The sequence below is a fragment of the Chrysemys picta genome, chromosome 23, assembly GCF_011386835.1.
Source record: "Chrysemys picta bellii isolate R12L10 chromosome 23, ASM1138683v2, whole genome shotgun sequence".
In the NCBI taxonomy this organism is placed as follows: domain Eukaryota; kingdom Metazoa; phylum Chordata; order Testudines; family Emydidae; genus Chrysemys; species Chrysemys picta.
In genome coordinates, this window is record NC_088813.1 from 15,903,252 (window position 1) to 15,923,000 (window position 19,749).

Sequence of the window (19,749 nt, forward strand, 5' to 3'; positions counted from 1 at the left end):
CGGATCATGTCGTCAGTGCTACCGAACTCAGTAACGACACTCCAGATCCTTAGCTGGTGTAAATCACTATACCTCCATGTATAGTGATTTACACCAGGAGTTTGGCTGATTTACACTAGCTCAGGATCTGGTCCATCCTCTCTGCCCCTGGGAGCTTTCAGTCTGAAGATGTGATCAGCTCTCATCGAATATACGTAATGGGTGAAATTCAGAAGAGCCGGTATGAGACGTGCACCACTTAAGTCTTACTGAAGCTCCCTCAAGAGTCACATAGGCCTTGTGCTGGACATCTTTGTACGAGGCTGAATTTCCCCCTGTGCCTGTCTCCTGGGGAAGCAGCTGTGAGAAGAGGGTGACCAGCTCAAAGTGACCCTGACAAATTGGAGAACTGGTCTGAAATCAACAAGATGAAATTCAGCCAAGACAAGGGCAAAGAACTGCAAGAGGATGGAAAGAAAAATCAAATGCCCAACAACAAAACGGGGAGTAACTGGCTCAGAGGTAGTACTGCTGAAAAGGATCTGGGCATTAGAGTAGATCACAAATTGAATGAGTCAACAGTGCGGTGCAGTTGCGAAAAAAACAAATATCATTTGGTGGTGTATTAATAGAAGAGTCATGTGCCAGACACAGGAGGTGATTCTCCCACTCCACACTATGGAGACCTCAGCTGAAGTCCAGTTCTGGGTGCTGCACTTAAAGATGTGGACAGGTTGGAGAGAGTCTAGAGGAGGGCAACAAAAATGACAAAAGGTTTAGAAAACCCGACCTACGAGGAAAGAGTAAAAAAACCTGGTAGTGTTTAGTCTTGAGAAAAGAAGACTGAGGGGTAACCACATACCAGTCTTCAAATATGTTAGGGGCTGTTATAGAGGATGGTGAGCAGTTGTTCTCCATGCCCACTGACGGTAAGAAGTAATCAGCTTAATCTGCAACAAGGAAGATTTACGTTAGATTTTAGGAAAACTTTTCTAACGCTAAGAATAGTTAAGCACTGGAACAGGCTTCCAAGGAAGAATTTTGAATTCCTGTCATTGGAGTTTTTAATAACAGGTTGGACAAACTGTGAGTCTTGGTCTAGGTTTACTTGGTCCTGCCTTAGTGCGGGAAGCTGGACTAGATGACATCTTGAGGGCCCTTCCAGCCCAACATGTCTCTGATTCTATTATTTTTCTTCTTTGTCTGATGCATCTTGAATGGAGGGAGCAGGACAAATGGTATATTCCCTGTGAATTATATTTTGTCAGCTCAGTTTCTCTCTTGTTCTTCTTTCCCCTTTAAGTTTGTGTCCTGTCTCAATGCCTTTCCCTTTTTCCACACTTCCCTCAAGAGTTGGAGAGAGGGAGCGAGCGAGCGAGGCCTGGAATATTTTATGTCCAAATGACACAGGGTGCAATTTTCAAAGTCACTGGGACTTGTGCTCCTAACTAACTGAGGCGCTTTTGAAAATCCAGCTCTTTATACCTTTCTGCATGGTTTTTTGGGTGCCCAGCTGACTCTGACGTGCTGATCAACCACACAACTCTGGTTGAAGTCAGTGGCAGCTGTGGGGGCTGAAAACCAGGACCCAAGGTCTCAAGCTGTGCATCAAGATTTAGCGTCTGCTTTGACCGGAATCTTTAGGTGTACGATGGACTGACAGCAATGAGAGAAGTAAGATGCCAGCCTCTCTTAACAAGGAACACCATGACCTTCAGCTAATTGGTGATGCCCAAGGGTTACAGTGTTGTCTTCATTTCAGAGCATGCTTTCAAGCTTTTCTCTCTCAATATGTTATTCTGTAACGGTAGGGGAGGTTGCAGGCAAGCCAGGGATCAGCCATGGGGATCAAAAATTTAATTCTGTATAGGAGATGACTTTTTTCCTAATTAAGGATGATACACCTGGGATGTGTTCCTTAAAGTAATTGGGCAGCAAAGCAGGCTGCTCGCCCAGCCTTTTAACAGCACATGCATTCCAATGGGCCAGGGCCATGGAGATCACTTATCCAAGAACACTGTGCAAGACCATGCGGCAGAGGCTCGGTTATCATTCCAGTTCCGTACCTAATAATAATACTTAGCTTGTATAGAGAGTTTTCCATCTGTAGTTCTCAAAGCATATCACAAGGGAGGGGTGGTATCATTAGCCCCACTTTACAGATGGGGGTACTGAGGCACAATGAGGTGAAGTCACTGGTTTGAGGTTGCTCGTGGTCAGGTCAAGAACTTTGGTCTCACAGTTTGTCAATAGGAATCATTCTTGACAGGGCCAGGTTAAGGAAATGGGAGGGCCTGTGCATATCACCACGTGGCCCTTGACCCAGTGCCTTTCTTGGGATCATGGGAGTTATCTACACAAGAGCTCTTTGGTGAGGGATCCCCCATCAATAATAATGCCTAGCTCTTATCAGCCATCAATCTCAAAGCATTTTACAAAGGAGGGTCAGTATCATTATCCCAGGGGAAACTGAGGCACGGAGCGGGGAAGTGACATACCCAAGGTCACCTAGCAGGCCAGTGGCAGAGCTGGCACTAGAACTAAATCTCCTGCATCCCAGGCCAGTGTTCTGCCCATCAGGTCATACTAACCACTCATTAGCACACTTGTTAAAATTAATGATTTGTTGTTCCCAAATAGAGAAAGTTCCACCCATCCAAGCAGGGAGCAGGGGCAACACCAGGTGATTACAGTGACCAATGGCACATGACAAATGATGAACAGTTATGGTCAATGGTCAAGCCCAGGGGGTGGAATTGTTCAGCTAAACTATTTAGTATTGAATTAATTGCCTATGTCGAGAGGCCATACCACTGCCTCTGCACCATCATTCTGGGATCTATTAGCGGAAATGTTGTAAGCAAGAGGCGAGCAGTAATTCTTCTGCTCTACTCCACACTGATAAGGCCTCAACTGGAGTATTGTCCAGGTCTGGGCGCCACATTTCAAGAAGGATGTGGACAAATTGGAAGAGCAACACAAATGATTAAAGGTCTAGAAAACATGACCTATGAGGGAAGATTTGAAAAAAACTGGGTTTGTTTAGTCTGCAGAAGAGAAGACCTGGTAAGATGGGGGACATAACAGGTTTCAAATACATAAAAGGTTGTTACAAGGAGGAGGGAGAAAAATTGTTCTTATTAACCTCTGAGGATAGGACAAGAAGCAATGGGCTTAAAGTACAGCAAGAGCGGTTTAGGTTGGACGGTAGGAAAAACTTCCTGTCAGGGTGGTGAAGCACTGGAATAAATTGCCCAGGGAGGTTGTGGAATCTCCATCATTGGGGATTTTTAAGATCCGCTTAGATATAAACCTGTCAGGGATGGTCTAGATAATACTTAGTCCTGCCATGAGTGCAGGGGACTGGACTAGATGACCTCGCGAGATCCCTTCTAGTCCTACAGTTCTATGTGACTTTCACATAACTGGTAAATTGCTCTTTGCATGGGGGTGAATTGTACTCACAAGCTTGGGCGGTGGGTGAACCTTGGGCTCTTGGAGGCTAGCCCCTGGCCTGACCTGCTCCTTCTGCCTGAGGCCCTGCTCCTTCTGCTGAAGCCCAGAGCCCTCTGCCCCCCGCATGGCCACCAGCCCTGGGCCACCCAAACAGCCCCCACCCCCTCGGCACAGTGGGCAGGTGGCACAGCTCCCCCCCCCCCCGCCCCCGGTCCCGGAGCACAGGCTGGTCCCCATTAGCCCCAGCCTCGGGGCCCATCCACAAGGGGAAGCAGCACAGAAGCAGGAAGGAGCCCGGGGGCGAAGCATGGGGGGGGGCATGCAAGGCTGTTTTGGGGAGGCTCAGCCTTCTCCTGCCTTTGATACCCGCTGCCCATGCTCACAAGGCTTTATTGATCAGTGTAAACATATTGGGCTTGATTCCGCACTTCATCACGCCTACCCTTCCCCTGGGGTCACCCCGCAGATTTTCCATGTATATCTGGTGTAACGGAGCAGAGAATCAGGACCTTTCTGTTGCACTTAGGAAGCCAGAGCGGTCTTTGGGCGCACAAAACGATTTGTTGGAACAGGAGGTGAAGGGACCTGGAGAGAAGATGTAGGGCCTGCTTATCCAGCTGGCGATGCTCATTTCTACCCCCCTGCCCCATAGCACTTGTGAAACCCACAGCGCATTTATTAGCTACTGCAACACACAGGCTGGGATGTTTTAAGGATGTAGGTGCCCAAATCCCATTAACAAACGAAGGGAGATTGGATGCTTAATTCCCACGTGTGCCTTTGGACATCTCCTCCTTAACCATTTCCTGCATCTCTTCCTATCCACAGAGCTCTCGCCTCATCCTTCTGCTAGGCACGGGGCAGGCTACAGCTCCAGAGAGCTCCATGTGCTACCTGCTCTTCGGTTTCAAAACCACTTACAAGGTACGACCTGGCTAATAAGTGGGGTGCTTTAGTGCATTCTCGCGACAGTATGGTGCAGGGATTGAGTCACTGAAGTGATTATCCTGGGAATGTATGGGGCCATAAAAGTGTCTCTTGCTCATAACCCAGCTGCAAAGGCTAAGAGGCGCTGCTGGGCTGCTCTGATTCCACCCGGCTCTGCTGCATTTCGATTGCAATTAGCGTGTGTTTGGGTGGAAAGGGGAGGGGGGGGTTGACTGTGCTGTAATTCAATGCAGGTGAAATTCACCCCTACCCAGGAGGATAGAACAACACTTGTGCACCACTAATGTCCCTCTTAAGCCCCTTAAAGCTTTTGAACAACTTAAACCATTAAAGGCCCCAGGAGTCTCACACTGAGCATCGGAAACGTGGAGGATTTTGCAGTTTAGATCTGTGTTCCGCTCCTTGGCTGGAGTGCTGGGTGGTGGAGCAGGGCAAGCCCCCGTGCCCCGACCCTGCTCCCCAGAGGGACGCCTGGGCCCAGAGGGACCCCTGGCCAGCATGTCCATCGCCCCCTGTAAGGCTGGGTGGGAAGCAGCCCCGATTTTTCCTGTCCCCCCTGCCCCCTGACCCCATCATTGCCCACACACCCGAAGTCAGGGCCCACCCAGGTGTCCCATCCTGGCTACGCCACTGGGTGTTTGTAAAGAGCAAAGCAACAACGTTTCTGGAGCTGATTTAAGTCACTTTTTTTTTTTTTAATTCCCCAAACAAGCCTTGCCCAAGCTGACAACTTCCAGTGCGCGCTAAACTGCCCCTAGTGAAAACATCCCAGTTAGAGGGCCCTTGACACTGGCCTGCAAAGCTGCGAGTGGTCCGTTCTGCTGCTCTAACCAAACAGGCCGAGCTCCCAGATGGCTGGTGGGCCCTTTGCTGAGATCAAAAGGGACATTTTAATGAATACTAATAATCTGGAAATCATAACTTTCAAATGATTGAACAATTACTGTGACTCTGAGCAACCCTCGAGCCATTAATGAGACAGCCGTAAAGAGGTGGCAAACCCATTCTGATTAGGGGCTCACAAACCTTCTCTTATAATATCCAGGAGAGTCTGCACTCTCCATTTCTGCACTCACCCAGCACATGCTGCCTTCAGGCAGTTAATTCACTCTGGACACCAACTCACCAGAGCTCTCTGATGACCATTTATTAATTGGGTGGGAGAAGAGGGAAGAAGCCACAAGGAAAACACATCTGGTCTGTAACGAGCTGGCCCCTTCCAAAATTCATTCCTCAGCACGGTGACTGATAGAGAAGTTCAGATGCACCCTGGATGCATGTGCTGAATATATTATTTATAGCTCTTTGGGAAAGGTTGCTGCCCCATTTGGCCATAATTGTGGCTTGATTTAAAGACTTTCTTCCCCCGTCTTTGAGCTAAACCTTTTATATCCTTCCTTGGAAAGCACCGAGCTGAGGTTCCCAGTCCAGGAAAGGTGGTCTTGCCTGCCGTTATCAATGGCTATTTCTGTTGTCAATTTGTGTGTGCCAGGTGAAATCAATGTTTACTGATGGCTAACCATTGAAATCGAAAGCCTAGCTAGACCGGAGGTTAGACTAGATGATCACAGTGGTCCCTTCTGGCCGTTTAATCAATTAATCTATGAATCTTCAGGGCAGGAGTTGCTATTTACTACACATCTGAGCAGTATCCTGCACAATGGGGCTTGATCTCACCTTGGGTTTTAGGTGCCATCGTTAGTCAAATAATTAAGCACAAGATGTAATGGTTGTTGAAGGAACGTCACTTTAGTAGATGGGGTAAAACGTTAACTACAGTCAGATTAGGGCACTGAAAAGCTCCTGGGGTAAGGCGATGGGAGGGAGTGCCATCTAGTGGTTAATGCAAAGGTTCTGTAGTGGGGGGCCCAAAACTGGACGCAGTACTTAGATGTGGCTTCACCAGTGCTGAATAGAGGGGAATAATCACTTCCCTCGATCTGCTGGCAATGACCCTAGTTATACAGCCCAAAATGCCATTAACCATGTTGGCAACAAGGGCACACTGCTGACTCATATCCAGCTTCTCATCCACTGTAACCCCTAGGTCCTTTTCTGCAGAACTGCCGCTTAGCCAGTCGGTCCCCAGCCTGTAGCAGTGCATGGGATTCTTCCATCCTAAATGTAGGACTCTGCACTTGTCCTTGTTGAACCTCATCAGGTTTCTTTTGGCCCAATCCTCCAATTTGTCTAGGTTACTCTGGACCCTATCCCTACCCTCCAGCATGTCTACCCCTCCCCCTAGCTTAGTGTCATCTGAGAACTTGCTAAGGGTGCAGTCCATCCCATCATCATTAATGAAGATGCTGAACAAAACTGACCCCATGACCAACCCCTGGGGCACTCTGCTTGATATCGGTTGCCAACTAGACATCGAACCATTGATCACTACCCATTGAGCCTGATAATCTAGCCAGCTTTCTATCCACCTTACAGTCCATTCATCCAATCCATACTTCTTTAACTTACTGACAAGAATAGTGTGGGAGAACGTATCAAAAGCTTTACTAAAGTCAAAGTATATCACGTTCACTGCTTTCCTCATATCCACAGAGCCAGTTATCTCATCAGAGAAGGCAATCAGGTTGGTCAGGAATAGCTTGCCCTTGGTGAATCCATATTGACTGTTCCTGATCACCTTCCCCTCCTCCAAGTGCTTCAAAATGGATTCCTTGAGGACCTGCTGCATGATTTTTCCAGGGACTGAGGTGAGGCTGATCGGTCTGTAGTTCCCCGGATTCTTCTTCTTCCCTTTTTTAAAGATGAGCACTATATTTGCCTTTTTCCAGTAATCTGGGACCTCCCCGATCACCATGAGTTTTCAAAGATAATGGCCAATAGCTCTGCAATCACATCAGCCAACTCCCTCAGCATCCTAGGGGATCTGGACCCAAGGACTGGTGCATGTCCAGCTTTTCTAAATAGTCCTTAACCAGTTCTTTCACCACTGAGGGCCGCTCACCTTCTCCCCATACTGTGCTGCTCAGTGCAGCAGTCTGGGAACTGATGTTGTCTATGAAGACCGAGGCAAAAAAAGCATTGAGTACTTCAGCTTTTTCCACATCATCTGTCACTAGGTTGCCTCCCCCATTCATTAAGGGTCCCACACTTTCCCTGACTCTTTTCTTGTTGCTAATGTACCTGTAGAAACCCTTCTTGTTACCCTTCACAGCCCTTGCTGGCTGCAACTCCAATTGTGCTTTGGCCTTCCTGATTATACCCCTGCATGCTCGAGCAATATTTTTATACTCCTCCCTAGTCATCTGTCCAAGTTTCCCTATCTATACTTAGAGCATCCTGCTCTGGCAATGTAAAGAACTCTTAGAGTATGTGGGAAAGGCCCTATGAACATCCCCCTCCCCCTACACAGCCATAGAATTAGTATAAGGCCCCAAACACAGACCTCCCCATCTGGGGTGGATCAGGTTGGGTGTGGCCAAAGCACATTGCACTATGGTTATTCTTTTTTTCTTGGGAGTTAGGGGAAGCAAAGGATAACTAGAGCAGCCTCGAGGCTCCTCTAACTTATACCAAGGACTGGGCTGACCTCTGCCTGGACCCGTGATATGGGGTTCACAAAGGTGGCTTCAAGACACTTCAGCCCCACCCCGTCTTTCACTGCTGCATCCCTGTTCCAAGTGCAGGACTGGAGTAACTGAGAACCAGGCCTGTTCACTGGCTTGACATCCCCATATGAGGGTAGGTAGGGGAAGCAGCTGCTATTCTAGCCCATGGGATGCAATGAGTGTGTTGCATATTGAGGGGAGTCCAGCCTCCCTATCTGCCCCCCATGTCCCAGGCCCAGTTGCTAGAGCTGTGCATGGGCGAAGGGTGGATTTTTTATACTAGGTGAAGAAGGAGAGCGCGTGTCTGTACACAGCTACAGATGGGTGTGTTACATCATATTTATTTATACTGCAGCGTTTCCACATGGCAACTGGCAGGTTTGCTTTGTTCTTCACCAGGCCTTTTATTAACACATGGCTGGATCCCTCTGTCTATCTGCTAGTGATCAGACAGTGTGTAATTGTGCATCTGCCCGGAGAAACAGGGATGTGATGCTTGGGCAATTGGAAGTGGATGTATCTTGTGCCATAGAATCATAGAATATCAGGGTTGGAAGGGACCTCAGGAGGTCATCTAGTCCAACCCCCTGCTCAAAGCAGGACCAATCCCCAGACAGATTTTTGCCCCAGATCCCTAAGTGGCCCCCTCAAGGATTGAACTCACAACCCTGGGTTTAAAGCAACAGAGGGTCCTGTGGCACCTTAGAGACTAACAGAAGTATTGGGAGCATAAGCTTTTGTGCGTAAGAACCTCACTACTCCCAATACTTCTGTTAGTCTCTAAGGTGCCACAGGACCCTCTGTTGCTTTTTACAGATTCAGACTAACACGGCTACCCCTCTGATACTTAACCCTGGGTTTAGCAGGCCAATGCTCAAACCACTGAGCTAACCCTCCCCCATGCTTTCAAAGGAGGTGGCAAAAGATGGTCCTAGCAATATATGTAACTCCTATGCTGGCACATGCCATCCTTTCCCTAATGTCTGCAAGGACAAATGGACTTTGAATTAGTGTCTCTAACGTATCCTCTACCAGGGCCTGTAACCTGCCTCAGCAGGGGCACAGAATCAATGATCTAATGGGCTTCTGTGATCCTACTTTTTGCCTAAGAAAAGGTGGGTTTGGGTGGGTTTTCCGAGAGCACTGCCCTTTGGAAGTGCTGCTCTTCTCGTTGCCAGCTGTACACTTGCATACGTGTGTGTGTGTGTGTGAGAGAGAGAGAGAGAGAGAGAGAATGAGAAACAGGGAGTTGGAGGGAAAAGGAAGACTGTGTATGAGAGACAGAATGAGAAAGGGAGGGAGAATGTGAAAGACAAAAAGCAAGTGTATCCGATAGGGTTGGCTGCATTCCTGGAGATTCCAGGACAAGCATGGAGGGCTGGCAACCCTATCAGAGAAAGAGCATAAAAGACCATCCGAGGGCAATTTTCCCGGGCAAAGGCCCTGTGCATTTCATACCCTCAGCTGGAACACACAGTTCCATCTCGCTGACTTCTCAGCCGTCTCCCTTTCAAGTCACCTCTGGGCTGAAGCCCGGCTCTGCTGTGCGGGGCTGAGTGAGGGACTCTATTTTCAGATGAGGAGTGCCAGAGTGCATGTTCTAGGCACAAACTGCTGGTGGCCCCTGCTGCCAACCCATTGCTCTTTGCAAGGAGCTTTAACTGGAGCCATCAAATCCCTGCTTTGGAGTTATTCTCTCTCTCTCTCTCTCTCTCCCTTTTATGCTGGTTTTAGGGGTGGTTAAAGGGCCAGAAGATTAAGTGCAGCAGCCTCTTGTATAGGATCGACCATCTCCGGAGCCTTTAGTTAGCTCCCTTTCGTTTTACAAGCCTGCAAAGCTCTGTAACCGCTATTATGAGCTGGCTCTGCAGAGCCACGCTACTTCCCACCGTCTTTTATTCCGCCCCATAAAAATCTAAGCTCAGTGTGGAGAAAACAAGCAGTTAAACACAGAGAGCCAGAAACAGGGAATTTAAATAAGGTCTAATAACCCACCCTTATCTTCACGCCCCCTCTGGAATGGCTATTCTGAAACAGCCAAGGACACCAGAGAGGCTGGCAGGAATGAGCAGGAATGGCAAGGAATTAATAAGTACGGCGTGTTTTCGCTCTCATGAATTTTTACCTTCTATTTCTTCCTGTCTAACAAACTGATCAGTTTTATATTAAGGCTGCAGGGATCTTCTCCTCTCACATATGCTGGGATAAATTAGGAGTAACACCATTGTAAGCCAGTGGGTTTGATTCTCCTCTCTCTCACCTGGTTAATCAGGAGTAACTCCACTGAGCTCAGTAGGTCCAATTCTCCTTTCATCTGCCTTGAATAAATCAGAAATACCTCAGCTTAGCCAGGCTAAGCTGCACTGGTGCAAGCCCTATCTGCATCAGTGTAGTGCATCTGCACTGGGGGGTTGCACTGGTGTTGTTACATTGGAGCAGCTACAGCAGTGAAAAAAAATCTAGTCTGGCAAGGACCTGAATAGCACTCCATCCTCTGCACTTAGCTTATCTGGAACAAGAGACAGAATCAGGACCCCTGTATCCTGTCCCCCCTTTTGACTCTGTGACACATCAGCTCTGACCACTAGAAGCGATACCATATCTTGATGTCTTCTTGTGAAGCACCAGTCTTCTCATGCTGATCAGTCTGGTAAGAGCTCACACGAGGCTCCTGTCCCCGCCCTGCACAGAGAGACAGATTGCAACAGAAAAACAGCTGAGCTTTAACTAGCAAAATTCTCTGTGTTCATTGGGTTTCTGCTGCTGAACACTTCCCCACGAGGACTTTGGGACTCGCCTAATTCTGTTGCGGTTATTTCTTGTCCTCTCCTTGTGGCTGTGGCGCTTGCTGCAGTTTGAAAGCAATGTCACAAAACGAAGTGACTTCTGAGTAGGAGGAAGGAGGTTATATTGTCTCTGCATTTGGCACTGGTGCAACCACTTCCAGAATAAAGTGTCCAGATCTTGTGTCCACAATTCAAAAGGGTTCAGAGAAGAGCCACGAGAATGATTAAAGGATTGGAAGACATGCCTTGGAGTGGAAGACTTCAGGAGCTCAATCTGTTTAGTTTGACAGAGGAGGTTAAGGGGCTGACTTGTTCACAGTCTAGAAGTACCTACATGGGAAACAGAAATTTGATAATAGAGGGCTCTTCAGTATAGGAGATAAAGGTACCCTGGAAATAGAGGGGGTGTAAAACCTGGTGGATGGATGGATAGATAGATGGGTGGGCATGGGGATAGATAGCTACGGTTGATACCTCTTTGGAAATTTGGTTTTCAACTCCTCCAGTAGTTTGCAGGAATGAATGGGTATGCTGGAACATGGAGATTAGGCAATGAGTCATAGGTAAAACAACACATGGGAAATCCCTAGAAAGTGTTTTGAAACTGGAAGAAGGAAGGTTTAGCTGTAAGTGATACTAGCTGGTTAGCTCTATGGGGAAGGGACGGTCATTTTGCTGAGCGTTTGTGCATTACCTAACACAGTGGGGTCTACGATTGGGGTCCCTAGGCACTATCCAATACAAATTATTACCATTATTATTATTATTTATTATTAAAGAATGTGATCTATTAGTTTAGATGCCAGTGGTCCATGAAGCACAGTATCTAGGGTGATTATACTCAGGCTTCAGATGAAGGTGATAGTTTCCCATAGCACACCTGGCTAACTGTGCAGAGCTGTGCATGTGGGTGGAACAATGCTGCCCCATTCCTGGCCCTTGTGATGATTGGCTCATGCCCTGAAGCATGAGGTTGATTTATCCTTAACCTTGTGATTGTATAACGACAAACATTAATGGCTGTAAAATGCCCCAGCCTTTGTTTATACCTATCCGTTCCCAGGCCTCAAACTGAAATCTCAGCCCCTCCCTGCCCCAACTCTTCCTGCAGCCAGTCTTGCAACCTGGGAAGAGCGTACTGGTGAGAGGAGGAATGTTGCTGGTAATAAGCAGAAAGGCTTTGGCCTTGACCATCTAGTGTTATTCCTTTTAAAGCCCATCCCGGCTCTGAAGCTCTGATAGGAAGGAATCAGTGGTCGCCTGCTTGCTAAGGTGCCTCTCCCTCCTGCACCCTCTCCTCAAAACACACTCCTCTGCCACCACTAACCAGTCAACTCTTGTTCCCAGTGCTGAGATCACAGCTATGAAATACCGTCCAGAATGAAATCCAAGTCCCATGAACATTTCCGACGTGGGTGGGGAGAGGAAACAAAGACTTATGCTTGCCTATCCGAACTCGTCCAACTGATGGATGTAATAATCCTTTGGCAATACTCTACAGCTTCCGTTGTCCCCAGGGCACATGGGTCATGGGGAACGGTTTAATAGCCAAAGGTTTAGAGAATCGAGGGGCTCCCCACTGTAACTATTAGGTGGTGGTAAGAGATTTTACCCTGGTTTGGGTGATAGAGCGGAAGGATGGTTCACTTGCCTGGGACTCAGGACACCTGGATTCCATTCTGTTCAAAGCCTCTATCACAGACACCTCGGGCAAGTTACTTAATATCGTTGGGCATCAGTTTCCCGTCTTTGGGATAATAGCTCTGCATTACCGCACAGGGGGGCTGCAAAGGTCAATATGCTAGAGCTTGTGAGGTGCTCAGAGATTCTAGTAATGGGGGCCAGAGAAGGTGGAGAGGTTTGGACAACAGGCTCCAATAATTGAGGTTCTGCTGTGCTGCCGAAGGGTCTGATTCTGCCACCCTTATTTACATTAGGCCGGATCCTCCATAGCCTTGCACCTTTGCAGTCATTTATACCAGAGCAAAATGATGCTATTCTGATTTTGTCCTGCACTAGTGTGAACTAGGTGCAGGGCAAGAGGGAATCTCATCTGTTGAACGGTAGGTATTCTGTGATTAGTCACACTGAGATTGAGGAGACGGCTTGCAGGGGATGGTGGTGCTCCAGGGGCCGGCTTGCGAACCTCTTACGCTGCTAAGAAGTCGCTCGCATGAGTAGTCTCTTTGCAGAGAGCACTGTTGAGGTGAACAGCTGCTTAGCAGTTAGGGTTGCCTCCAGGATTGTCCCAGTGTCTCCAGGAATTAAAGATTAATCTTTAATTAAAGATAATTTCATGTGATGAAACCTCCAGGAATTCATCCAACCAATGTTGACAACCCTATTAGCAGTGTGAATTAAGAGCTCAGGAACCCAGACCGAAGTGAATAAGGATTGTAGAAGCAGGCCCTAAATTAGGGCCATTTCTGTTCTCAATCATGCCCTCCTCAATCCAGTGTAACTCTACTAACAGGGATAGAATTGTTCCGGCGTTATCCTGGTGTAATTGAGAACAGAATTCAGTCTGTCAACAGTAAGGGCCAGATTCTGCCCCCTCCCCGTAGCATCACACTCCACTAATAACCCCCTGGGTTTCATCAGGACTATGCGTGGTGTATGTCACTACTTCCCATGAATAAGGGAGGCAGTGTTTGACCAAGTTCTTCAGGGTGCTGGCCTCACCAGTTCCCGGCCTCATCTTGCAGGAGTCCCCAGGAGGCATAAGACTATTACTGGGTGCCTGTCTCTTCTAATCATAGTGCAGTGTCCAACGCCAAGCAATCACCATCGCTGCCCGGGTGGGATGGGGCCTGGCAATGGGCACTGAATGACATTATCTAAACCGGGAGGGCTTGTGCGTCAAATGGACGGATCTGGTGCTACTCTGAAATCGGCTAGATCGAGTGACCCAACGCAGATTGTCTAGGAGATTATTTATTTGTCTCATAAACAGTGGCGCCGCAGGCAGCTAGAAGGAAATTTTTGTCTCTCTCTCCTTCTCCTTTATGCTTTGAACATTATATTTCACTCTAGCAGGATAGATTTGTCTTGACTGGGAAATTGATTTTAAATCCTACTGCTCATCCTTCTGAAGGCTGCTACCTGTGTCTATGGGTCTTTGCTGTCCTCTCTCCCTAGGTCTTTTGTGCTTTTGCTCCTCTGCCTTTCCCCTCCCTCCTCTGACTGACACAATATACGCAGCTCTGAGCAACATCTGGCGTTTTATGTCTTCATTCAGCGTATTGATTTGCTTTTATTGCTAAACCCTCTTACTGCACCAGAGGGAACGGCCACTTCTTGGCCCTGCTGGGTTGAATAAGGCCTGACAGGACCTCGGGACTTCGTTCTTGAAAACAAACTCAACGACAAAAGTTGGCTGTGAATTCTCTGCCTGACAGAGCTGTGCTGGGATGGACGCCAGAGCCAGTGCTTCTCAAGAGGAGAAAAGATTCCGGAAGTGCTGGGCTGACAGAGGAAAGTGGAAGCCTTGTAACGCGAGACCACCAACTACAACCCCTCTGAGGTCAGACAGCTGTTCAGTGGCCCCTATGTGAAATGAATCTAGTGGCCACTGGGCAGTTCAAGTGCATGAGTGTCCACGCCATGAAACCACTACCGCCCTGGATGTTAGTTTGCCCCCTTGAGTGATAGTCTCAGTCTCAGCAGAGGAACCAAAGACTGAATAAGCCAGAGCCAAACTTCATGGGCCAGGACATCAGCTGGTATAAATGAGCATTCAGTAGATTGACATCTGCTGAGGGTCTGGCCCCATCTCTCGAGTTGGCTGAATCACAGAATCATAGACTTTAAGGTCAGAAGGGACCATTATGATCATCTAGTCTGACCTCCTGCACAACGCAGGCCACAGAATCTCACTCACCCACTCCTGTAACAAACCCCTAACCTATATCTGAGCTATTGAATTCCTCAAATCATGATTTAAAGACTTCAAGGTGCAGAGAATCCTCCAGCAAGTGACCCATGCCCCACACTGCAGAGGAAGGTGAAAACCCCCCAGGGCCTCTGCCGATCTGCCCTGGGGGAAAATTCCTTCCCGACCCCAAATATGGTGATCAGCTAAACCCTGAGCATGTGGGCAAGACTCACCAGCCAGCACCCAGGAAAGAATTCTCTGTAGTAACTCAGATCCCACCCATCTAACATCCCATCACAGGCCATTGGGCACATTTACCGCTAATAGTCAAAGATCAATTAATTGCCAAAATTGGGCTATACCATCCCCAGCTCCGAACACTCCGAACAGGGGGGCTTGACATCCAGTTCCCAACTGGACCTTTCCCCAGATTTGTTGTTTGGTTTAGGCTGGGCTCTGGGCAGATCCGAACCCGGGGTGGATCAGGGACTCACGCTCAGGGTTGGAGCTTTTGGTGTCAATGGAACCTTGAAACTGATGCATAAACTTCATATTGGGGGTGGCCTTGAACCCCTGAGAAGAACAACTTGCCAAGTTTTTCTCTGATGTAACAAAGACCCTTCCAGAACCGTTTCCCACTTCTGGAAACCAATCCAAATGAAACGGTTTAAAAAAAAATCTACTTTGTTCCCCAACTTCCCTCCCTTCCTCCCCCCGCTAATTCGGCGTTTGTGCCAAGATCAGTTCAGCTTCCAGCATTTCACGGCATTTCCAGGTGGCATCAGGGCCTTTGAGAACTGATCCACTGAACCCATTCATCTGGGATGCAATTCACAGCAGTGCATAGGAAGGATGGTCTAGTGTCCAAATATTTGGGAGACTTGACTTCACGTCTCTGCTCCGCCCCAGACTTCTTGTGTGACCTTGGGCAAGATATTTAACCTCTCAGGGCCTCAGTTTCCCATCTGTAAAATTGAGATACTAGCACTGCCCTGCCTCCCAAAGGTGTTGTGAGGATAAATACATTAAAGATTGTGCCGTGCTCGGATACTAGAATATAAATACCATAAATAGTACAAGGCTTATGCATCACTTAATTCCCAGTGGATCGTCAATGGTGCATGGGCCCCATGCTGGGTTACACACAGGAGTGTGATTTCCTGCACACTTTAACAGAGCCAAGGCATCAGGATAATTTGGATCAACTTTGCACAAGTTGTCCAGACATTAGGGTGCTGCTCAGAATTGAACCCCGAACAATTTCAGGTCCCCTCAGTCCACTATGGAAACTGGCAGCACTCTAAGTTGCAACAGATTGTCATGATGACAGACAGAATCAGAAAAGTAATTTTCCAGCTGCCCCTGGGGTAAGTGTTTTGCAGGTTTTCTCCTTCCAGCACGGTGATAGGAAGGGCTGAAGTTAAATTGAAAAGTGAAAAAGGGCTGGTTACTTTATTGTCAAATACTATTGATCAAAGCTTGGCTGGCCTCTGCATCCAGCCCCATTCGTCAGCTTGCCCTAAAGATGTTAAACTGAAACAAACAAGTGGAGGGGAGGGGGAGCACTGGATTCGTAAGGACAAGTTAAGTGTGTTTTCTGCTGGGGGTCTTTTACCTCCAGGATGAGTCATTGTGTCCTCCACACACGTCTTCCAGGGTGAAGGAAAACTGAAAAGTGACTATGTGTTGTTGATATGTCTCCCAGAGACACAACTTAGAGGCATGTTACATTTCACCTGGAAAGTGGTGTGTGGGTGTGGGTGTGAGAGAGAGAGAGAGAGAGAGCGCACACCAGGAAACTGATTTGTGTGTAAAAACAACGAAGAGTCCTTGTGGCACCTTAGAGACTAACAAATTTATTTGGGCATAAGCTTAAATTTGTTAGTCTCTAAGGTGCCACAAGGACTCCTCGTTGTTTTTGCTGATACAGACTAACACGGCTCCCCCTCTGAAACCTGATTTGTGTGTGTATCTGTGTGTGTGTGTATATGGAAATGAAATAAATTATTCTGTATGAAAAATGGAGGAAAACAACTTATGCATGTGTGTGTTGATATGTGAAAACCACAGGAAGATGGTTCCTGCATGGCTTGAAAAGGACCCATCACATCTGTTAACAGCTGGGAATTCAGACAGGGATTGATTGGAATCTTCAGCCTGGATCTCTCCCAACAGCAGATTTTTGCTCACTTAATTGTAGCGGGGCCCTAGATCCATGTTGTTGCTAAGTAGCCACAGAACAGGCTGGGGGGCTGAGTGGGAAGCAGGCCTAATTTCCTACACTTTTATCACTAGCTCCCCCTGTGGAGGGTCCCTTTTGCCCTTCACCCCTGTGATGTAGTGGTCTCTTAGGTCCTGATGCAGTGTTCACAGAAGCCACTAGAAAGGCTCCCAGTGACTGTGGCAATGGATCAGGCCTTTAGTCAGGTTCTTTGTCAATGATTAGCCTGGTCAAAAATATCAGGAGAGGGGGAATGAAAAAAGGTCGCCGGTCTGGGCGGCAGGATGGTCAAGGGCTGGGTTAGGATTCTTGGGTTCCACTCCCAGCGGTGCGGCTAATTTTCTGCAGTCACTTCACTTCTTTGTGCTTCTGTTTTCCCATCTATAAAATAGGACTATTAATGCCCACTCTCCTCTATGAAGAAACTATTGGGTGGAAAGCAGCCATCTATGTGTTAATGACTAGTATGAGTAATTGCAGCTGGCAGCCTCCATTCAGGCAGGGCCTAAAACCCGAAGGGTGGGGGTGATGCAGGATTAAGGAACAGCAGTAGGATTGTGTGGGGAAGCCAGGACTGGATTGGCAGGTGGCTCTGTGGGTTGAGATGGGAAGGTATTGGCAGAGCTCTGTGTGGGTGGAGAGCCCGGGGCTGGGATTGCAGGAGAGGCTGTGGTAACGAACTGTGTTAGCAGAGCTGGAGTCCAGGGGGGAAGGGACTCAACTGGAAAAGCAGGCACGCTGTGGACCAGGCTTGAGGGGCATCAGCAGAGGGGTGGGGGGGTGCACCAGACTGGAATAGTGATGGCGGAGGAGGGGTCAGGATTGTGTTAGCAGAGCTGGGCCAGGAGGAAGCTTGCATTGTGCAAGCATTCTGCCCACCGCTACGCAGTGCTTTTTCCTTTCACAAGCAGCCGCATGATTCACCAAAAAAACAAACAAAAAAAGACAAGCAGATGCAGAGCAAAAACTGGACTCAGAGGCCTCTCCGATGGAGACTTATTGAATTAGCGGATAAATAGTGCAATAACTTATTGAGAACTGTGTCTTGCACTCAGTGCTGAAAATAATGTCTTGCACTCCTCATTTAAATCAAAGAACTGGGCCCCAGGTTCATCAGCCCCATCTCTGATGGGCTGATCCTACCCTGAGAGCAGGAGGCTGGGTAAAATACTGCTCTGGGTTGCTCCAGCATGAACCCGGAGTACCGTCCTTGAGATCAGTGGAGTTACTCAAGATTCACACGGGGGCAAATGAGATCAGGGTTGGGCTCCTGGTTCTAGCAGCTATCGAGCCCGATTCTGCTCTCACAACTCTACAACTCAACTTACAAGAGTTACTCCTGATCTACACCAGGGCAGGTGAGAGCTGGATCAAATTAACCCTTTCAGGGGTGTCGTTACACTGTCTGCAGTAACACAGACTTCCTCTCCTCTTCCCAGGTCAATCTTTCTCTCTCTCCCTCTGTAGTAGCTACGTCCTCCACTCCCTGCAGAAGTAACCTTTTCCCTTTCTGTTTGTCTCTTTCTGAGGGCTGGTCTACACTGGGGTGGGGGTCGATGTAAGATCCGCAACTTCAGCCACGGGAATAGCGTAGCTGAAGTCGACGTATCTTATTTCGACTTACTTCCCGTCCTCATGGCGTGGGATCGACGGCCGCAGCTCCCCCTTCGACTCCGCTACTGCCGCTCATCCTGGTGGAGTTCCGGAGTCGATGGGAGCGTGTTCGGGGATCGAGCCCCGATAGATCAATTGCTACCCGCCGATCCGGCGGGTAGTCTGGACGTACCCTGAGTGTCTCTGTTTCTTTCACACCTTCCTCTTCATCTCACTCTCTCCTGGAGTTTCTTTTGGTCCAAAGCCTTGTCATTCTGAGTGGGGACTTTGCTCCATGTTACAACCACTGAACACTGTAGATCAGCAAATTAGAAGCACGGCCATGGCCAAACACCGTACTGGAAGGAGCCAGATATCAGAGGTAGATCTGAAAGCAAGAAAACACTTCTGACCAGCTGTGACAGGCCGGTTAAAGCTGACCAGCAGGCCCCCTGCTTAGATTGGAGCAGATCTCGGCTCTCGACTCACTTCTCTTTCAGATCACCAGGGAGAGAACATCTCCTGGTTGACAGGATTGATCCTTGGAGTTAAAAGTTTATTCCTCCATCAGCACATTAATGGAAAGCGAATTCTGGCCCAGGGAAGCAGCTTATCAAAAAAAAACCATATCAATCCCCCAACTTGCATACATGAATGCATTAGGTGGCACGGTGCCTGGAAGAGGTCAGAGATAATGGGTATTCCATGTGCAACCACCAAACCTTTTAAATGCAGAACAGGGGAGTGGCAAGGGGAGGTCTTCTATGTCTCCTGTGAACTGTTAGCTCTTCCTCCTGAGCCATGGCTTCGTCGTCACTCCCCTCTTTTTATTAATTTGTATTGGGGTAGCACCTAGGAGCCCCAGTCATGGGTCAGGACCCCATTGTGCCAGGTGCTGTACAAACAAAACCAAGCCACTTCCGTTTTCAAACAAGCACCTTTGTACCTTCTCCCATGCTACCTTTCGTACTTAGGAGGCACTCCCTGCAGACATCCACAAAGCTGCCTTATTATCCTGCTTCAAACCCCTCCTTTAAATTCTCCTTTGCCCTGATGCCTGCAAAAAACGTGACCAGGTGTAGGCCACTGGGGTGCTGAGACCACCGCCTGTCCTGCTGGCCAATACTGCCGTATTGGTTCCTTGTACTCACCCATCTGTCTGCCTGTATCCACTTGCTGTTGCTTGTCTGACACTTACATTGTAAGCTTTTGGGGAGCTGTGTTTGTACAGTACCTTGCACAATGAGGGTCCGGTCCATGAGCAGGGCTCCTAGGAGCAACAGTAATACAAAGAAATAATAATAAAAAAAAGACAGTCCTCCCTGA